This window comes from Microcaecilia unicolor, chromosome 10, assembly GCF_901765095.1.
Source record: "Microcaecilia unicolor chromosome 10, aMicUni1.1, whole genome shotgun sequence".
In the NCBI taxonomy this organism is placed as follows: domain Eukaryota; kingdom Metazoa; phylum Chordata; class Amphibia; order Gymnophiona; family Siphonopidae; genus Microcaecilia; species Microcaecilia unicolor.
The window spans coordinates 160,460,342-160,480,530 of NC_044040.1; positions in this window are offsets into that span (position 1 = coordinate 160,460,342).

Sequence of the window (20,189 nt, forward strand, 5' to 3'; positions counted from 1 at the left end):
TTCATATTTGTCAATATAACAGAGAGAGATTTCTGTCCAATAATGTACAGTTTTGCTGGGTAACATTGTAATAATCAGATGAAAACAGCTGGTAAAGAGAAAAATTCTAAGTACTCTGACTTTTACTAGAATAGACAAAGTAGACTGCAGAATGTAAAATACAGAAAATCCCAGTTCACAACATTTTTACAGATTGCAAATCACACCACCAACAAATGCAATTATAAAAATATTGTTAAAAATACTGCAAACCATCATGATCTGTAAAGTATATCTTGGATATCATATTAGCTTGTATTACTGTAGCATGACAATTCTGCTATTATTTTTTTATAAGCCATTATAGAAGAAATTTGAATATCCTTCTGTATTTTTTTTTGTAAAGGACTTAAGTAGTTTCCACAGAATAAAAATGTAATTACCTCATTTAACACTATATCATAGAAATGGCATTGGTAAAATTCTACATTGTTATTACCCACCTTTTGGTAGACAAAATAACTAGATATGATCAGACTGTTCTCTAAGAGGTCATTTTACTAAGGCACGCTAATAGATTTACTCCCCCTTTTAAAAAGCCACGCTAGTGACTGCCAGTGCATTAATGCCGACATAGCCCATTCACTTTGTATAAGGGGGGTTAATACATGCTAACAATTAGCATGCGCTAGATGATAAGATGTCCATTATGGGCTAGATTCTATATATGGTGCCTGAAAAATCTGTATGGAAAAAAATATGTCTAGGCTTATTCTCTAAATTACACCTACATTTTACAGACTACGTTTAAATTTCCACGCGGTATATAGAATATGCTGAGTGTCTCTCCACACAACCAAATGTGGTCATGTCCATTTAGGCCAAGTTTTACTTGATGTAAATCCTGACACCTATATTAGGCACAGAGCGGGTGTATTCTATAATGATGCGCAAAGATTCTAGAAACACCCATGATCCACCCATTCCATGCCCATAACCACGTCCCCTTTTCAATGATGTGATGTGGAATTTATGTTCACCATGTTACAGAACACACTTAGGGGCCCTTATACTAAGGCGCGTAAGTGCCTATGCATGTCAAACGCATGTAAAATTGGAACTACCGCCCAGATACCGCTTCTCCCGGGGCGGTAACTCCATTTTTGATGTGCGTCCAAAACACGTGGTAGAAATTGTTTACCGCATGGTGCTTACCCGGCGATAATCAGCAGTGTATGCTCACTGACAATTACCGCCTGGTTAATGCGTGAGACCTTACTGCTAAGTCAATGGGTGGCGGTAAAGTCTCAGGCCGAAAATGGACGTGTGCTGGTTTAAATTTTGCCGCACGTCCATTTTCAGCCACAAAAGATGCCTTTTTTGCAGGCACACTAAAAAATGGAGCTACATGCATCCAAAACATGTGCCTACACCAGCGCAGGCCATTTTTCAGTGCGCCTTAGTAAAAGGGCCCCTTAGCGAGTTGGTTGTGTAAATCGTAATTAATGCCAATTAGTGCTGATAATTACTTGTTAACATCTAATTGACAGTGCTGATTAGCTAGTTAACCAATTAAGTTACGCACATTGTTATAGAATATGCTTCGATATCCGTGTCAAAATTAAGGCGTGATATCTAGAATTTCGGGATATATTCCGATGGTCGTCTTATCATTTAACGTGCACTAATCATTAGCATGCACTAAATATGTTAGTGCACCTTGGTAGAAGAATCTCTAAGTAATTATGGATTTTGGAAAGAGGCCTGAGCCATGGGTGTAGGCACTCAGGTGCGGCTAGGTATTGGATGTTCTATTAATAGATTGCAGAGTAACCCATCATCAGGAGGAAAAAACAGATGCCTGAATTTGTAAGTAACAAGAGATGGTGCAGAATCTGGTGAAGCAGATTCCATGACAGGAGCAGGGCCTGGAAGCAAACTGGATCTGTAGGCCTTGAATAAATGTAATTAAGCAGAAAACAAGATTAGAGTAATGGCTGACGTGAACTGGAGCTGCAGGCGTGGAACTGGAGCAAGCACAGAGAAGATCAACTTAGTGAAGAAAAACTCGGCAACAAGAATTCTGTGTACATCAGGCTTGATAGCAAACAGGTTACTAGTTTTTGGTTTGTTGTGAATTTGTTCCAACTTTCTACCAATCCCTTTTAATTGAGTCTTGACCAATCTCTGATACCTAGGAGTTTGGCCTTGAGGACTGTGTAACCTAGAGGGGCATAATCGAATGGCGCCAGCCATCTATATAGCCGGCACAGTAAAGCGGCGGCCCAACCGTATTATTGAAATAAGATAGCCGGCTATCTTTCGTTTCGATAATACGGTTGGAGCCGGCCAAATCTCAGCATTTGGACCGGCTTTAGAGATGGCCAGCATTGGTTTCCGGCAGTAATGGAAACTAATGCCGGCGATCTCAAACCCGGCCAAATCCAAGGCATATGGTCATGGGAGGAGCCAGCATTTGTAGTGCACTGGTCCCCCTGACATGCCAGGACACGAACTGGGCACTCTAGGGGGCACTTCAGTGGACTTCAAAAATAGCTCCCAGGTGCATAGCTCCCTTACCTTGGGTGCTGAGCCCCCCAAATCCCCCCAAAACCCACTCTCCACAACTCTACACCACTACCATAGCCCTAAGGGGTGAAGGGGGGCACCTACATGTGGGTACAGTGGGGGGGGGGGGGTTGGGGGGGTTGGAGGGCTCCCATTTACCATCACAAGTGTAACAGGTAGGGGGGATGGGACTGGGTCCACCTGCCTGAAGTGCACTGCACCCACTAAAAACCGCTCCAGGGACCTGCATAGTGCTGTCAGGGAGCTGGGTATGACATTTCAGGCTGGCATAGAGGCTGGCAAAAAAAATTTTTTTTAATTTTTTTTGGGGTGGGAGGGGGGTTGGTGACCACTGGGGGAGTAAGGGGAGGTGATCCCCGATTCCCTCTGGTGGTCATCGGGTCAATTGGGGCACTTTTTTGAGGCTTGGTCCTAAAAATAAATGGACCAAGTGAAGCCGGCGAAGTGCTCGTCAGAGCTGGCCTTCTTTTTTCCATTATCAGCCAAAGCCAGCCGTCTCACCACCATGCCCCTGTCCCGCCTTCCATACCCTGCTGACACGCCCCCTTTAACTTTGACCGACTCTGCGACGGAAAGCAGTTGGAGCTGGCCAAAATCAGCTTTCGATTATACCGGATGGCCGGTTTCAGGAGATGGCCGGCCATCTCCCGATTTGTGTCGGAAGATGGCCGGCCATCTCCTTCGAAAATAAGCAGACTAATCGCTTTCTCTGCCATTGAATTGTTAAGACTGGACTTCCACGTTGTCCCCGAGTTCAGATCTTACCCTATTGGAATCTGACTTCTGTGTTCTTTATACTCTTATCCAGTTGTGTTGAAAGTTATATGTGCATCCTTCCATTACAAAAAACTAAAATCAGGCAGGGGTTTCCTTATCAGCAGTATATCACTTATCAGCAGCTCAATACCATACCCAAGGAACCACAACTACAAAAATGGAAGAAAAGGCTAAAAAAAAAAAATCCAAGAAAGATTAAAGGACATTCCAAAACATGAATTTCTACAATCTAGGATTGACAAACTACTGTAAGGCAAAGAAGGTGAATTCTCAACTACCAGTGTATCATAGAAGGATATTCAAATGAATTAATGAAGACAGGGTTAGGTCACAAGTTTCAACCATTTGCCAATAAAATCCATTGCTTGAAAGCACATGTTTAGTGAAAGATATCACAAGCTCAATCACCTATAGTAAAATGGTCAGTAGTGGTATAGAGTCAAGAAGATGATCAAAAATGAGCTACAGAATCTTACATTAATTATAAACAAGCTAAAACAAACTATTTTTCACATCCCCATTGTTATTATTTATAATTCTTCATTTGTAAACTAGGCCACATATTATCCATAAAAATATAAGGAAAAGAATCATGAATTTCCATACATTTTTTAAACATGCTATCAGTTCTAGACCTTCTGCACTTCAGTTATGCTGCATCTTTATATTAATTAAATCATACTTTCAGAGAAGGCATTGATGCAAACAAACCTATGCATACAGAGAAAGACAGATGGATGGGTCCTTCCCAACTGGTACAGTTGCCTGAGAAAAACACCTTTAAAAAAGAGAAATTGGGCATAACGGTGATGTATGTGTCTTTTTTCATGGTTTTAGGTACTGAGAAATAATTTCTCAATACCTAAATGTCCTATGAAACTCTATGCAACACTGCATACATCTATCAAGAACTATACAAATGATGATGATGATGATGGCGGTGATAACAATAATATGTAGCATCTGCTGCATAATTTGCTGCTACTCTGAATGGTGGGCAGTTTTGCAATAACTACACTCTAGAGATTCCTCCTGCAATATTAGCTTGCTTCCTTACCAATGCACTTGAAATGTACAATAATGAAATCTCAATATTCTTTGCTGTTCCTGCTTAAGAATGTTCCCGAAGGCATACCTGCCTCACAGTCCATTGGATTTCTAAACATGAATGCTCTTACAACTGGAACTGTAGTTCATTTGACGGCCCTCGGGATTGCTGTATCCACTTTAGGTGCTTGTAACCACACAGTTGAATAATTCTTTTAAAATGAATACAACATCAAAACAGCTTTTGAAAGAAAACACGTTGAGGTCAATATTCAGTGGGATGGCCAATGCTTTTCAGCTAGACTACGCATTCAAGTCTAAATGCTGAAAATGCCAGCATAACAATAAACAGATAGCTTCTCCATGTAAAGCTCTTCCTGTTATTTCTGTGTTCAAGCTTGCATGCAAAAGTTAGATGGAGTGCAGCTGTATAAATTTTGAGCCTACCCTTGGAACATCCCAAATCCTGCCCCAATTAAGAATGTGTAACTTTGACCATATAGGACTAGATTCTATATATCACTCCTAAAACAAATCAGCGCCGAAATGAAATATGCCTAGGTGTTTTCTATAAAGTGCGCCAAAATTTAGGTGTACTTTATAGAATAAGTCTAAATTTCTGTGTGGTTTATACCATATGCAAAGTGCCTATCTGTATGACTAAGTTTAGTCACGGGCAGTAACACCAAGTAAAACTTGGTGTAAATGCCCGCATCTAAATTACGTGTGGACCAGGTGTATTCTATAACAACGTGCATAGATTTTAGAAATGCCCATGATCTGCTCATTCGAAGTCTATGGCCACGCCCCTTTTCAACTATACAACTTACAATTTATGTACATCATGTTATAGAATATGACAGTTCTGCATATAAATTCTAATTAATGGCAATTAGTGTCAATAATTGCTTGTTGAGTGGCAATAATTGGCGATGACTGACTGTTAATTAAGTTGCACGTGCAAATACAGAATATGACTGGATTTGTATGTGTAACTTAAGTCGTGCTATATAGAATGGAGGACAGTGGGTAAACATAAATATTTTGGGCTAGATTCTGTAAATAGCGCTGAAAAAAACACTGAGCTCCGTCTAAAGTTTGGTGTGGTTTGTAGAATAGTGCTTAATTCCCAGGGCCACACTTAAATATATAGGTGCATCCATTTGCACCATGAAAATGTGGTGCAAATACCCACGTCTACATTTAGGTGTGGAGCCCCCTTATTCTAGTATTGCATATGTAAGCAAAACCACACCCACGATCCACTCTGAACCACCCACAACCTGCTTATTTCCGTTCCCCTTTTTTGGGACACAGATAAAATTTAGGTGCAGATCATGAGCCTAAATTTGTGCACAAACATCTTAATTGATTCCAATTTGTGCAAATAATACCTTGTTAAAAAGCCACTCATTGGTGCTAATTGGCTAATTATTCAATTAACAGCTGGGTGTACACCCAAATTTGTGCACGCATCTCAAAGCACTCTTTATAGAATTATGGGGGTTTATGTGTAAAGGTCCTTTTTTTGTTTTTTACATATGTACAAAGACTTTTATAAAATTACCCCAGAATTAGACACATAAAAGTATGTGTGGTGAAAAAAAACATATATACACATGCTCTGGGGCAGAGTTTGGAAGAGCACAGGTGAAGTTAAAATTTATACATGTATTTATGCGTGCACATACTTTATGCATTAACATTTACTCTAACTCCCAAGCAGGTGTATGTATGTACGGAATCTAGCTGCTATTTCTGCCAATTTACCCATATATTGTACGGACATATATACGCTGCGGTAATACACTATAGTAAACCTAGCCTTAGTAGAGTGTGTCTGATGGACACTGTGGAAAGCTTGTGGTAGCAATGGCAGCCATGAGAGGAATGCTGTGTGCCATCAGGTACAGGTACTTTGCAAACAGTGTATGCTAGCATGTTCTTTGCAAAAGTGCAGGATCGTGCCATTGGAATAATACAGAGAGATGACACCAGTGCACGATCCTTGCAGATCCATGGGACTGAAAGGAAATGGAGGAGGCAACAGTGTGAGGGCTATGAGCTGGAAAAGAGGAAAAAGTATTCAATTCAGACCCAGAGAAAAAGAGAACAATTACTGAGTGAAACTGTAGACCAGACTTGAGGGCAAGAGCCTCTACTGAATCTTCAGCAGGTAACAACTAGTCAGTATTAAATAGCTGGATTCTTGCATCTCAACAGGATTTGCTCTAGACTCAGTGCACATCCAGAAAGTCTGAAAACTTTCTATTTGGATGCATTCCCACAAGCAATTTTCTGAATGCATACAATCAGAATCAGAAACATTCACGTTCAACTAGTGGAGGAGTAGCCTAGTGGTTAGTGAAGCAGACTTTGATCCTGGGGAACTGGATTCAATTCCCACTCCAGCTCCTTGTGACTCTGGGCAAGTCACTTAGGGGTCCTTTTACTAAGGTGCGCCAAAAAATATCCTGTGCTGTTGTAGATGCACATAGGTCCATTTTTCAGTGCGCCTGCAAAAAAGGCCTTTTTTGGGGCCGAAAATGGACATGCGGCAAATTGAAATTGGTGTGCGTCCATTTTGGGCCTGAGACCTTACCACCACCCATTGACTTAGCCATAAGATCTTACGCATTAATTGGGTGGTAATCGTCAGCACGCGTACAATGCCAATTACCACCCAGTTAGCGCCACACGCTGGAAATTTTCCAGGGTGCGTAGTGGGCGCACGTACAAAATGAAATTACTGCCTGGACCACGTGGTAGCCGGGCAGTAGCTCTGAATTGGTTCATGTAGGCGCCTACGCGGCTTAGTTAAAGGGCCCCTTAACCCTCCATTGCCCCAGATACAAATAAGTACCTGTATATACTATGTAAACTGCTTTGAATATAGTTACAAAAACTACAGAAAGATGGTATATCATCCCTTTCCCCCTTACTTGGATTTCTTTTCCTATGCATAAATTTTATTCTCCTCTTAATTTATTAAACTTCACTTTAATCTACTCAAGAATTTCTAAGGGAAATTATAGGAACAAATTGTCCTTAGCTTATTTTATTCTTGAACTTCCTTCTGTGAAATATTTTTTTTTGCATTTTTAAAATGTCTGATTTAAAAAAAAATTATTGCAGATTCAGAAGGCTGCTCCTCAACATACTTCAAACACATATTCAGTCTTATCTGAGCATTTTGTAACTGAGGCCATACCCCTTGCTGTGATGTGCCTCCACCCATACACATAAATTTATCACCTCATATTTTCTGTATATTACAATATAAATAGAATTAAAGTGGTTGAAAAATACTAGAGTGTGCACAGTGAGGAAAGAAAGATACTTGAGTTTTTTTTTCTGGAAAGGGGGGGGGTTATCATTTTTTTCCATTTCTGGATGTACCTTGTCCTGTTTACAAATAAAAACTGGGTTTTGTTGCATTATTAGTTTTATTTTGAAATGAAATGAAAGAAACCCGTTTTACTGAGGGGTTCTTTTACTAAGGAGGTGAAGCAAAGTTTTTGGGGTCTGTTTACTGGCATGCTATAGTGTAGGCGCATGTTTTGGGCACGTGCAGATCCATTTTTCAGCGCACCTGCAAAAAATGCCTTTTTTATTTTTGCTGAAAATGGACATGCAGCAAAATAAGAATTGGCGTGCGTCAGTGGCGTACCAAGGGGGGGGGCGGTCCGCCCCGGTGCCAGTGGGTGGGGGGTGCTCCGCTCCCGCCGCCTCCTTTAAACAAAAATCGGCAAAGCAGCGTCGCAGGCAGCGCCTCGCCTGCCCTGCTTGTGAAAAAATCAAATCTCCTTCTCCTCGTCTTGACGTCTTGACGTCGACTCAGGCCTTCCAATCAATCACTATGTCCCGCCCTCCTCTAAGGTAAATTCCGCGAGGGCAGGCGGGACATAGTGATTGATTGGAAGGCCCGAGTCGACGTCAAGACGTCAAGATGAGGAGAAGGAGATTCGATTTTTACAAGCAGGGCAGACGAGGTGCTGCCTGCGATGCTGCTTCGCCGATTCAGACAGTAGTGAGAACGGGACTGAGGTGGGGAAGGAGAGGGGCGAAAGGGACTCGGGTGGGGGTGTTCAGAGGGGAAAAGGGGAGGGGAGAAGGGGACTGGGGTGGGGATCTCAGACAGGGGAGGGGGAGGGGAGAAGGGGACTGGGGTGGGGGTCTCAGACAGGAGAGGGGGAGGGGAGAAGGGAACTGGAGTGGGGATCTCAGACGGGAGAAGGGAAGGGGAGGGGAGAAGGGGACTGGGGTAGGGATGTTCAGAGGGGAAAGGGGAGGGAGAAGGGGACTGGGGTGGGGATCTCAGACAGGGGGAGGGGAGAAGTGGAATGGGTTGGGGATCTCAGATGGGAGACGGGGAGGGGAGAAGGGGACTGGGGTGGGGGTCTCAGACAGGAGAAGGGGAGGGGAGAAGGGGACTGGGGTGGGGATGTTCAGAGGGAAGAAGAGGACTGGGGTGGGGGGTCACACGCAGGAGAAGGGGAGGGGAGAAGGGGACTGGGGTGGGGGTGTTCAGAGGGGAGAAGGGGGCTGGAACTGGGGGCTGAAAAAAGGGGCAGAGAGAGAGGGGACAGATCCTAGATGGAAGGGGGAGCGAGAGGGAGGGCAGACCCTGGATGGATGGGAGAGGAAGGGCAAATGGTGGATTGAAGGGGCAGAGAGAAAGGGCAGACAGTGGAGTGGACGGAAGGGAAAGGGCAGACAGTGAATGGAAGGGGCAGAGATAGAGGGCAGATGTGGATGGAAGTTGCAGGGAGAGAGGGCAGACATTGGATGGAAGGAACAGCAGAGAGGGCTGACACTGGATGGCAGAGAACGAAGACAGATGCTGGATGGAAGGAAGATGGTGAAAAGAAGATGAGGAAAGCAGAAACCAGAGACAACAAGCTGTAAATAAAATATATATTTTTGTTTTTTGCTTTAGGATAAAGTAGTATTGTAGCTGTGTTAATAAATGTTTATAATAGAACATGTAAACAAGGTAATCTTTTTATTGGACTAATTTTAATACATTTTGACTAACTTTCGGAGAACAAAACCCCCTTCCTCAGGTCAGGATAGGATACTGTAACGGAACTATACTGTACTGACCCGAGGACGGAGGTTTTGGCCTCTGAAAGCTAAATGTATTAGTCCAATAAAATGGTATTATTTTACTTTCTATATTTGTTAATTTGTAAAGTGGTGATTGGTACTTGTTAGTTTTTTTCAAATTTACATCTGCTGTCTTTATATTTTGCACAGTACTAGGGGACAGTTTCTGTTTCTGTGGTGTTGCATTGTATGCAGAGTCTGGCATTGGGGGTTCAGTTTAATTTTTGTCTAAATAGAAAGTTTATGATTACTTATCCTATAGTGGATTAGGGTGTATCTGTGTTTGTGAAAAAGACATGGCTTTCAGTTGGCATTGACTGTGCAGGATCTACGATCTGTACTATTCTGTCTGGTTTCGTTTTACAATAGGTGAATTGATGTTCTAGTGCTCACTGTAGTGTTTAAGATGCTTTCTTTTTCCTTGTGTGACTCGTAGAAATGACTGCTTATGGTATGGTAGAATTGCTCTAAAGGTCCTGAGTGTTTTGTATTCTCGGCATGCCTAGTACTGGATTTTTTTTTTTTGGGGGGGGGGGGGGGGGTGTTAAAAAATGACCGGCCCCGGGTGTCAACTACCCTAGGTATGCCACTGGCGTGCGTCCATTTTGGGTCTGAGACCTTACCACCAGTCATTAACTTAGCAGTAAGGTCTCACATATTAACAGTGCAGTAATCATCTACGCACATAGAATGATGATTACCGCCCAGTTTCTGTTGTGTGCCACCAAATAAAAATTATTTTCCGGCACACGTAAAGGATGTGTGTAAAAAATGAAATTACTACAAGGACCACGCAGTAACTCCAAATTGGCACATGTTGAGCGCACGTAGGCGCCTATGTGGCTTAGTAAAAGGGCCCCTTAGCTTTCTAGTAATTTTAGCGGCAGTCTAAGGGCCCTGATGATCTTCCCACATTCATCTTATCCAGGAAAACTATCCTCCACCTTCTTTTGTGGCCACTTCTTTTTGCCATCATTTTTAAGGTAATAGAATTTCAGCCCAAAATGACAGGAATTTATCTAATTTAGTTTAACATAGCATTTATATTCCACCTTAATAACTGAGGTTCAAGGTCACCTACAATAAGCAGACTACAATCTCATATAACACAATTAATTTTAAAATAAAACCAATTTAAAATCAGACAGTAAGGGCTAGATCCTATTTATGGCACCTGAAAAATCTAAGTGTATTCTGTAAGCCTCACCTAGATTTAGGCTTCTCATGTGCACTGTGGAATGCCCACTCAGTCTGCAACAAACTTCCCTTCACCCACGATCTCTTCATCTCTCATTCCCTTCACCTGCTTGCCCTAACTGAAACCTGGCTCTCCCCTGACGACTCTGCCTCAGTTGCGGCTCTATGCCATGGAGGCTATCTCTTCTCCCATACTCCCCGCCTAGTTGGCCGCGGAGGAGGCGTCGGGTTACTACTCTCGCCCTCCTGTAGCTTCCAACCCCTCCTCCTACCACAGTCTCACTGCTTCTCATCCTTTAAAGTCCACTCCATCCGTCTATTCTACCTGTTGCCACTCAGAGTGGCAGTCATTTACCGCCCCCCTGATAAATCCCTCTCTTCCTTCCTCACCGACTTCGATGCCTGGCTTTCTGTATTTCTTGAACCCTCATCTCCATCCCTCATTCTCGGAGACTTTAACATACACGTTGATGACCCGTCCAACTCTCACGCTTCTCAGTTCCTCACTCTAACATCCTCCTTCAACCTCCAGCTATGTTCCACCACCCCTACTCACCGTGATGGCCATTGCCTTGACCTCGTCCTCTCCTCTTCTGGCTCACCCTCCAATTTCCACACCTCAGCTCTTCCTGTCTCTGATCATCACCTGATCACCTTCACACTTCTTCACCCCCCCCTCAGCCCCGCCCAACATTAACCACTACTTCCAGGAATCTCCAGGCTATTGACCCTCCCACCTTATCATCTAGTATTTCTAATCTCCTCCCCTCCATCATGTCCTCCGAGTCTGTCACCGAGGCTGTCTCCGCTTACAATGCCACTCTCTCCTCTGCTCTGGACACACTTTCAATATCCACCTCCCGTCCCACAAGGCGTACTAATCCCCAGCCCTGGCTGACCCCTTGCATCCGTTACCTTCGCTCCTGCGCCCGATCTGCTGAACGCCTCTGGAGGAAATCTCGCACCCATTCAGATTTCCTTCACTACAAATTCATGCTATCCTCCTTCCAGTTCTCACTATTCCTTGCCAAACAGGACTATTACACCCAATTGACTAATTCTCTCAGCTCTAACCCTCGTCGTCTCTTCGCCACCCTTAACTCCCTCCTCAAAGTGCCCTCCGCTCCCACCCCCCCCCCTCACTCTCTCCTCAATCACTGGCTGACTACTTCCGCGACAAGGTGCAAAAGATCAACCTTGAGTTCACTACCAAGCCACCTCCTCCTCTTCACCCTTCAACCCTCTCCCTCAACCAACCAACCCAGACCTCCTTCTCCTCCTTTCCTGATATCTCCGAGGAGGAAACCGCCCGCCTTCTTGCCTCCTCAAAATGCACCACTTGTTCCTCTGATCCCATCCCCACCAACTTACTTAACACCATCTCTCCTACTATCACCCCCTCCATCTGTCATATCCTTAACCTCTCTCTCTCCACTGCAACTGTCCCCGACACCTTCAAGCATGCTGTAGTCACGCCACTCCTCAAAAAACCATCACTAGACCCTACCTGTCCCTCCAACTATCATCCCATCTCCCTCCTACACTTCCTCTCCAAGACACTTGAGCGCGCAGTCCACAGCCGCTGCCTTGATTTTCTCTCCTCTCATGCCATCCTCGATCCGCTTCAATCCGGTTTTCGCCCTCTTCACTCGACAGAAACAGCACTCTCTAAAGTCTGTAATGACCTGTTCCTTGCCAAATCCAGAGGCCACTACTCCATCCTCATCCTCCTGGATCTATCCGCCGCTTTTGACACTGTCAATCATGACTTACTTCTTGCCACACTCTCCTCATTTGGGTTCCAGGGCTCTGTCCTCTCCTGGTTCTCCTCCTATCTCTCGCACCGCACCTTCAAAGTTCACTCTCATGGATCTTCCTCCACCCCCATCCCCTTATCTGTTGGTGTTCCCCAGGGATCGGTCCTTGGACCCCTTCTCTTCTCAATCTACACCTCTTCCCTGGGCTCCCTGATCTCATCTCATGGTTTCCAGTATCATCTCTATGCTGATGACACCCAACTGTATCTCTCCACACCAGACATCACCGCGGAGACCCAGGCAAAGGTATCGGTCTGCTTATCCGACATTGCTGCCTGGATGTCCAACCGCCACCTGAAACTGAACATGTCCAAGACCGAGCTTATCGTCTTTCCACCAAAACCCACTTCTCCTCTTCCTCCACTTTCTATCTCAGTTGATAACACCCTCATCCTCCCCGTCTCATCTGCCCGCAACCTCGGAGTCATCTTTGACTCCTCTCTCTCCTTCTCTGCGCATATCCAGCAGATAGCCAAGACCTGTCGCTTCTTCCTCTTTAACATCAGCAAAATTCGCCCTTTCCTCTCTGAACACACCACCCAAACTCTCGTCCACGCTCTCATTACCTCTCGCCTGGACTACTGCAACTTACTCCTCACCGGCCTCCCACTTAGCCATCTATCCCCCCTTCAGTCTGTTCAGAACTCTGCTGCATGTCTCATATTCCGCCAGAAACCGATATACTCATATCACTCCTCTCCTCAGGTCACTTCACTGGCTTCCGATCAGATACCTCATTCAATTCAAGCTTCTCCTTCTTACCTACAAATGCACTCAGTCTGCTGCCCCTCACTATCTTTCTACCCTCATCTCCCCTTATGTTCCCGCCCGTAACCTCCGTTCACAGGATAAATCCCTCCTCTCAGTACCCTTCTCCACCACCGCCAACTCCAGGCTCCGCTCATTCTGCCTCGCCTCACCCTATGCTTGGAACAACCTTCCTGAACCCTTACGCCAAGCCCCTTCCCTGCCCGTCTTCAAGTCTTTGCTTAAAGCCCACCTCTTCAATGCTGCGTTCGGCACCTAACCCTTACCGTTCAGTGAATCCAGACTGCCCCAATTTGACTGCCCCTATCGGACCGACCGTTCACTTGTCTATTAGATTGTAAGCTCTTTGAGCAGGGACTGTCTCTCTTTGTTAAATTGTACAGCGCTGCGTAACCCTAGTAGCGCTCTAGAAATGTTAAGTAGTAGTAGTAGTATATAGAAAATGCTTAGTTGATATCCCAGTGCCTAGAACTACGTGCATCCATTTACACCAAGGGAAATGTGCCGTAAATACCGGCGTGTAGATTTAGGCACAGAGGGGCATATTCTATAACTGTGCGCATAAATTTTAGAACACCCACAAAATACCCATTTCCTTGCCCATAACCATGGCCCTCTTTGGCTGCGTGCATTAGAATTTAGGCGCTGTGCACTACAGAACATGCTTAGCGAGTTATGCATGTAAATTCTAATTATTGCCATTTAGCGCTCATTATTGCTTGTGAAGTTCTGTTAGAAATGCTGATTGGCTTGTTAAGCTAATTAAGGTACACACATTGTTATAGAATACGCTTGGATTTCAGCGTGAAACGCTAGGCACAATATATAGAATCCGGGGGTAAATGCATACAAATTATTTTCAATTCCAAAACAAATTAAGTCATTGACTTCAGATGAAACAGCAATTTTTAAAGTGGTGCTGGCAACCGCTAGCAGCAGGCATGTGAAGGAAGGTTTAGAAAGAATGTGGAAGCCAGAACTGAGATATCCAAGTTGGAATGTGCATAATTCTAGTACTATTTAAGAAAAGATCTGGTGACATAGAGCTTTTTTGAAAATAGATGCAGAAATGAATGTGTATATGCTTGCTTCATGCGGGGGTGGGGGTAAGATTCCTCAGGCCCGGCTTCCAAGGGGGGAGGGGCTTGTGCCAGCAAGGTTTCAAGGGAGCAGAAGCTTCTTCCCGCCTGCTTCCAGGTCTGTCTTTCTCCTGCTCCTGTGTGTCAGGACCCAGATGATTGCGTTAATGTGATAACCTGGGTCTCGGCACACAAAAACAGGAGACGACAGACCGAGGGAGGAGCAGACACAGGAAGGTAAGAGGTGGGGGCGGTGGCCCAAGTGTGAGGGGGGTCCTGCCCCAGGCCCGACTGTGTCTCTCTGCAGCCCTGTGCAGCAGCATCACCGATTTTGCATTTTCTACATCTACAATATTAATGGAGACAACCCGGTAAATGTGTAAATGCTGGCCATTTACGCGTATATGTTGGCATTTCAGAACATGCGAGAAAATCAGCATGTGGACGCAATTGTGACATTGTTGGATTCCCTGAAAAAGTCGCTGGTGAAACTGGCTCCTGTTGGGCTCAGTGTCCAATACAAGTGAAAGCTACAACAAAGAAAATTTTCCACTCAATGTGGAAGCTCAAACGAGTGAAACCTTTTTTCCCGAGGGAAATATTTAGCAACCTGGTACAATCCATGGTACAAAGCCATCTAGATTACTGTAATGGAATTTATGTGGGATGTAAAGAACAAATCAAAAAGAAACTCTAAACTGCTCAAAACACAGCAGCCAGGCTTATATTTGGAAAGACAAGATTCGAAAGCGCCAAACATCTATGAGAAAAACTACACTGGCTCCAAATGAAAGAATGTATTGCATTCAAAATCTGCGCACTGGTTCATAAAAAATCATCTACGGCAATGCCCCGGGATACATGACAGACCTCATACACCTACCAACCAGAAACACAACAAGATCAACATGAACATGCCTAAATCTACATCACCCAAGCTGCAAAGGACTCAGATACAAATCAAGCATCCAGCTTCTCTTATATAAGCACGCAACTATGGAACGCGCTACCAATAGCCGTGAAAACAACATACGACCACCTAAACTTCCGGAAACTCCTAAAGACTAACCTGTTCGAAAAGGCATACCCTAACGATCCAACCTAAATGCCTTAACCCCGCAACACAACAATATAAAAGTTCGTACTGGACATAACCCAACTCTTCCTTCTTATGACCCCTAATGTGTCTATCACACTGTTCACTACTCTACCATAACCTCACTTTGTATTGTCCCTACCAGTATTTGTGATCACATCTACTGAACTATGTAAGCCACATTGAGCCTGCAAATAGGTGGGAAAATGAGGGATACAAATGTAACAAATAAATAAATAAATAAATAAAAACTCTCTTTTATCCTCTAATTTCCATCTCCTCAGAAGAGGGATAATCAATAGTTGGGCCAAGCACTCTAAGGACTTCAAGTTCAGAGCAAGTCTCTATCTTTCCTTAAGAGCTGTCTCCTTCTCCCCTTGGAATGCTCTTTATATGTGCCTTGGAATTCCAGTATCTTCTGAGTTCCACCTCTTTCCCTCCCCCTAGGAGGATGCCACAGGTATTCTCAAACTCTATTGGTTACTGGGGCCAGCAATTACAGTTCCCAGCAGGCCTACATCACTCCCCAAATAGACTGAGTTTACCTTCTTCATTGACTAAGCCTGTCTGCCAATCCACAAAGGTTCACCCTATATTAATACCTCTTCTATGGGGTCCTGTTTCTGGCCTTTTCAGGTAGGACTTCTAGGCTAGTAGTTTTCCTAAATAGGGAAGTTTATACTGATTGGTTTTAACTTAAGTTTCCAGGGTTTGCCAGGGTAGCACTCTTCTCCTTCTTCCCTCCCAACTAAGGTTTTCTGCCTCCTGCAGAGCTTCCAAGGGCCAGCTTTTTCAGCAGGAGATTTAGGGCAGCTCCACCCAGCCCCACCCATAGCTCTGCCCCAGCTTGCCCTGATGGCGGCCCACAGCACCAGCAGTCGCTTCCCCTTCCAGGGCAAAAGGAGACACCTTCATAAAACATCATCTTCTGCTGCTGCTCACAGTTTGTATTGTGAGACTGATCCCATGGAAGCAGGAGATGATGTTTTATTAAGGCGTCTCCTGCTGCCACTGGAAGGGAAGATGCTCAGTGGGAGATACAGGATCCCTAGCGGGAGTGTGGGAGATGACTGGCAAAAGAGGGAGTCTCCTGCTAAAATTGGGAGACATGGAAAATCTGTGCCTCTTGGCATTATTTTACAGCAGTCCCTCCCCTAAGAATTCACACAATTCCCTTCCACTGGGTATTTCCCTGGGATCTGGCTGCTGTTTCTACAGGTAGGTACACGTTTCTTTACTTTTCTAACTGTATCACCTGCCTCTGAGACCTGATGTCCAGTTACCTGAAGGGGGAATTAACTGCTCACACCTTCTCAATGGCTGTCACCAACTCTATTGTCTGATATATAGAGATTTAATAAGTGTATTTTTAAGAAGGTTAAATAGATGGAAAATTTCTTTCTCTACCTTACATGGCATTAAATCAATGAATCCATTCTAAATTACCCTCCAGTTTACAAAGCCACCCCAGTGCGGTAACACCAACACATTGCTGTGCATCAGCCACTAGCACGGCTTTGTAAATGTGTGTGTGTGTGTGTGTGGGGGGGGGGGGGGGGGGGGGGGGGGGGTCACGTCTTCAACCAGGAATGAAGGAGTTAGCTTTTGTGAATCTGGTGCATAGTGGACAGTTTGAAAATTTCCCCTTAATGCAGAAATAAATACACTATAACTTTTGTCAGAAGAATAGTTAACCTTTCTGCCTTGCTTAATATTCATTAACAAGCAAGACTTCCGGCAGGATGGGAAGAATAACATCCAGATTTCCACCTACCCAAGTGGTCAAACTGTGTGAGTTCATTACTGTAATTTTCAGAAAATACAGGGCAATAAATTCTAAATATCTTAGTCCTTTGGCAGGGATTATGACAAGAAGAGAAAGTAAACCAGCATCAATCCATTTGCCTGACAGTATTTGTAATGAGAACAACAAATGTACAAATGGAGTCCATGCCTAATCTCATTAGTTTTAAGATTGCTGCTCTCGATAGGATCTAACTAAATTGGGTTATGGTCTTCTGTAAAACATTTTATCCGACCAAATATAATGAACAGGGATAATTACTATGGGAACGGCTGCAGCATCTGACACATCTACATATATCTTTGAGACATATATGTTTAAAGTAACACCTAGTGCTTTAATTACACACTGTAATGCCTTTCAATAACATTTGTCAATTTTTAAAAATCACTTTCTATCAGTATCTAGGTTCCTTCAAAATATATATTTAGTTGTATGTTTTTTTTAAACTTCATAGAGGTAATATCTAAAATCCATTTAATATCAATAACTGGAGGGTGACTGAAAATCACAATATCAGATTTCTTCAATGATGTTGGTATCCCTTAAAATATACTAAAAAGCATAATACTGTTTTGATACATTTTTGATATAGTGGTATATCAAATAAAGATGAAATGTGTAAAGGGAGACATTGCAGTATCAATATCACGCTGGATTTTTATAGCAAAGCACTTTTAATTCAGGGCCTGCCCTGAGATAAGAAGGGAGTGCAAAAGCAAAAGTTAAGGACAAGCTTCTGTTATGAACCATATAAATATCAGGTCCCTAGCTATCGTTTTCTTCAATTACCTCCCAAACCCCTCCCAGTCCTTCAGAATGTCTTTTGTTCCTTTTTTTTCTGCACTCAGTCTTATAGGCTTACTCATATCCCTCACCCAATCACCAAGTCCTCATTGTCCTCCCTAATATCTGGTCAGTTTTTAGCACCCACCATAATCCCTCTAAGCCCATTACTGAGTCCTCACTTACAATTCCAACCCAGTCCTGAGTCTGCACTTAGACTCCCCATAAGAGGTGTACAATGGGTCTCCAGCACCAGGGACCAATGCTTAAATTCTGTACTCCCCCTCCACATCTCCTCTAGCCCTAGTCTCCCCTTCCCTAGTGATCCAATCCCAGCTGGCAGTGCAGCAGGCCCAGTAGTTCTTTAACTAGCTCTTCCTGCCACTGATACCTCTCCTGCCCATGGGGTCACAGCTCAGGTCAGCTGTCTTAACATGTCTAATGTTCTTGCAGATTTCTACTGCATATTGGGAGACATACCAGTGACAAGAAGAAGGAGCTAGAAAAGCACTTGGCTTGCCATACCACTGACTCTTCTACTATTAGCTGGGATCAGGCAGCAGAGTACTACTACTAATCATTTCTATAGTGCTACTATAGTGTATATAGTACTGTATACATTATACCTTAGTGGGCTCACAATCTGTTTTTTTCTGTTGTTTGTACCTGGGTCAATGGAGGGTTAAGTGACTTGCTCAAGGTCACAAGGAGCTGCAGTGGGAACGTGTAGAAGTGAATCAATTTTTTACTCTTTCAAAAAGTACAAAGACTAGTGGACACTCAATGAAGTTACATGGAAATACTTTTAAAATAAATAGGAGTAAATATTTTTTCACTCAATGAATAGTTAAGCTCTAGAACTCTTTACCGGAGGATGCAATAGCAGCGGTTAGCATATTTGGGTTTACAAAACGGTTTTTAAAAAATCCTGGAGGAAAAGTCCATAGTCTGTCACTGCTAATCTGGGATTGGTAGCATGGAATGTTGCTACTATTTGGGTTTCTGCCAGGTACTTTTGACCTGGATTGGCCACTGTTGGAAACAGGATACTTGGCTAGATGGACCATTGGTCTGACCCAGTATGGCTATCCTTACATTTTTATATTCACTTCACCAGGATCAAAGCCTGCTGCACTAACCATTAGGCTACTCCTAATGGGCATGAAAAGAAGTAATGGACACTGCTTATGACCACTGGGCAAAAGTATTACTAGGTACTTTTAAAGAATCAGAATCCAGATCCTTAGAACTTCTGTAAGGGGTCCTTTTGCAAAGCACTAGCGTTTTTAGGGCACACTAAATGTTTGAGACACCCATATATTTGAACGGGCATCTCTAATGTTTAGCACACGCTAAAAATGCTAGTTTGCCTTTGTAAAAGACCCCCTTAATTATTAAAGCAATAAACATGACTCCTCCCCTCCCAAGAATGATCCTCTATAAAGACATAATTGGACATCATATTGTTAAATATCTGCAGGTTAATTCTTGTCCCTTTAAATGGTTTCACAAGCTACTAAGCTACAGGAGAAGCACAGCCTACGTGCTCACTTTTTCCTGTTAAACTTAATTCTAAAGAGAAGGTAAAACATTTCTCACCTTCTCCTGATGCATGAAAAATTCCTGATCTTCACTTACTGTATTATAAAATATATACAAATGTTTTTAAAAAGGCAGTAAATAATTCCAAATAAATAAATATTTATATAAATATATAAATAAATAAATAAATAAATAAATAAAACTGGACTTTAATGGGTCAATATTCTAAAGTATTTATCTAGTTAGCAGAATATTCATTGACACTAATCAGATAAGTGCAATTAAACTTTTCCTCTGTGACCTAGGCACTGTCTAGATAGTGCCAGCACTTTCAGAGCACGGAGGAAAAGGCTATCCAGATGGCTGGAACATTCAATCTGCTGACCGGATAGCTATCCAAATCCAGTTAGGACAGCAAAAAGCCTCTCCTAGGGGCCCTTTTACTAATCCGCGTAAGTGTCTATGCGTGCCCAACGCGTGCCAAAGTGGAGTTACCGCACAGCTACCATGTGGCTCTTGCGGTAATTTCATTTTTGCCACGCGTACAATATGGGTGGCCGAAAAATAATTTTTATTTTCTGACACGCCTATCGGACATG